Here is a 2,794-nt window from a genome sequence, read left to right as displayed (position 1 = left end):
CCTTTGCTTGAGATAACGAAGCCTAGAAACTTGATTGTCGTGAGGCCAAAACGACACTTGTCCAAGGAGACTTTGAGACCACTATCTTGGAGTCGCTGGAGAGCTTCTTGAAGAAGAAGGGCAAAGGTTTCGAAGGATTGGGAGTAGAGAAGGACATCGTCAAGGTACACTCTGATACCCGACTTGTCAGGGCGAGGCTGCAGGTCTTGGAAGACTGACTGCATGATGCGTTGGAACGTAGACGGCGCATTCTTGAGGCCAAACGGCATTCGAGTCCACATGTAGGTGCCGTTGGGGGTGATGAATGCAGTTTTCTCATAATCTTGGGGGCGGAGGCTGACTTGCCAGTACGCGCACTTCAAGTCCATGGATGCAAAGTATGCACATCCGGCGATGTCTTGGATGATATCATCCACGAGAGGCAAGGGGTACACTACTGTGATGGTGCGGTCATTCAGAGGCGCATAGTTGGCACAAAGACGTTTCTTATCTCTTCGAGATACCACGACAACAGGAAAAGCCCGCGGGCCTGATGCTGGAAGAACAATTCATTGGGCCATGAGCTTCTGCCCTTGCTTTTCAAGAAACTGTCTGTCTGCAGGAGCATACCTGTATGGGCTGCGGCTGTAAGGCAAGGCGTTTGGCAGTAGGTCGATGCGATGCTGCATGCCCATGAAATGCCCCAAGTCGTCTTCGTGGTGTGCGAAAACCATGTGGTGCTGGGCTAGGATTTCTGTTATCGCAGACCGCTGGCTGACAGTCAACTGGTCTCCAAGCAGGGCTGGTGGGAGGTACGGGTGAATGTCGGCTTGTTCGGTATCTGGTATAGCGGCCACGGGAATGTTACCAGGATTATTTTGTGGCATGGAATGAGTTTCCTGGGCAAGGATTTGCCAGGCTGGCTGCTCTGGCGACGGTAAGCGTTCTCTCTGCAGGCAATCCTTGGGCATTATATGCACTTGTGGGACGAGGCTTGAGCGAGCAAGGATGACAGCATTCGCCATCTGGGGGGCAAGTTTCTGTGCGGCTATTATGGCGGTACCTGTGGCTGAATGCTGCAGCTGGATGGGCTGTGGGGGCTCGAAGATGAGCCGTGCATGGGCCGCTTGGAACCAGTCTTCCCCAATGATGAAAGGAAGCACATTGTTGTCCAAGACAGCGGCTTCGACCACACCTGTAATGGGACCGATGGCGACCTTGAGAAGAGCTGCGCCGGCTGGTAACACGGTGCCACCTCCAACAACGGCCAGAGGGGGCTGGGCCCAGGGGTGGAGCATACGTTCGGGGACAAGTGACTTGGCTATAAGAGTCACCTTAGAGCCAGAGTCTGGGAAAGCGTCACATTCCCCAACTCCCGTGATCGTAGCTGTGAAGAATGGGCACTGTAGCTGAGAGCCGTTGAGGGTAGCAGGAGTACTGTGTAGGGCTGGCGGAAGTGTCACTGGAGGCTTGCTTGTGACTGTTGACGACGATGGCTGGGATGAACGGGTGTTGCGTTTAGGGCACTTCGAAGCTAAGTGTCCGAGGTTTTTGCAACTGTAACACACTGCTTGTGAAATGTCCTGGCCGCTACGGAAGGCCGGGGCTCCGTATTGGGCAAAATTTCTTGGTAACGGGCTTCCTGCAATTCCGCAGGCAGGTCTGCAATGCGTTGGCGAGGAGTTGAAGATGTCGGCAACGCAACGATAGCAGACTGTGTGGCTTGGGCTGGACGTTGAACTGGTCGTCCTGTCCTAGACGAATGCACTTGTTGCTTAGGCTGAGCTGGGGAAGGCGGGGGGCTTGTCTTGGTGTGCTGAGCACACTTGTCGAGACTGGTGCATGTCGTTAGAAAATCTTTGACTGTAGCTGGCCTGTTGGCTGCTAGCGCTGCAACGATGTGTTGATCCCGCAGTCCGTGAAGAAGGTAATCGATTTTCTGTGGATCACTGAAAGTAACAGGGCAGCGCTCTGTGATCCGTAGTTTGGCAAAGACGTACTGGTTCAAAGATTCGTCAAGCGCTTGAGTAATGTTCATAACGCGTTCCTGCCACTGGATTAAAGTCCACTCTGTAGCAAAAGTCTCTTTTAGGGCTGCGCTCCATGTTGTCCATGTATCGTACTGGCTCCCAAATGCGAGGTGCCAGTTCCGCGCTGGGCCTTTGAGCTTGCTGGCAGCGATGAGGCGGGTGGTGGCATCTTCCCACGCCGCGAGTTGTTGGATGCGTTGAACGTCTTCCAACCATATCTTGACGTCTTGTTTTGACGAACCCTCGAAATGCGGAATGAAGGCGGAGAGGTCGGGCAACGTAGTTATCGTTGTCGGCTGACGAGGTAGGTTCTGCAATAGGACCGACAGGTTTTGTAGTATGGCTGGGTCCAACGACGGGGCGGGCGGTGATTCTTCGCGACGCGTCGTGATGTCTGCGGTGAGACGCTTGATCAGTTCCTTTTTCGTACCGGTAATGTCGAGTTGGCGATTTGCGAGCTCTTCTTTGATGAGCTCCACGCTGAGGCGTGACATGGTGATGGCGTCGAGCTGATCCCACAGAATGCCCGGCATGACTGTTGCGGGGCGTAGCACGCTGTGAAAACTTACGTTCACCGAAGGCGAGAGGCGCCTGAGGCAGCGAAGCATTAGGCGTTTGTTGCGAATGTGTCAGCTTTAGGCGAACGGACGTAGTGAACGGCGTCGTGTCGAAATCATGTGGGCGTACGGGCGAGGCTTGGCGAAGTAGGCTTGACGGACGCTAAGCGTGGTGCCGGAACCATGTGGGCCATGTGGGCGAACGGGCGACGCGGGCGGGCGAGGCTG

The 2,794-nt window shown here is 54.7% G+C and overlaps 1 pseudogene; it reads right to left on the bottom strand.

Moving 5' to 3' along the window:
* Positions 1-548: 548 nt before the first annotated feature.
* LOC115322539 lies at positions 549-2,542 on the bottom strand (annotated as a pseudogene).
* Positions 2,543-2,794: the final 252 nt, after the last annotated feature.

The sequence above is a fragment of the Ixodes scapularis genome, unplaced genomic scaffold, assembly GCF_016920785.2.
Source record: "Ixodes scapularis isolate PalLabHiFi unplaced genomic scaffold, ASM1692078v2 PGA_scaffold5__190_contigs__length_132052651, whole genome shotgun sequence".
Classification (NCBI taxonomy): domain Eukaryota; kingdom Metazoa; phylum Arthropoda; class Arachnida; order Ixodida; family Ixodidae; genus Ixodes; species Ixodes scapularis.
This window is presented reverse-complemented; position numbering and strand designations above follow the sequence as displayed.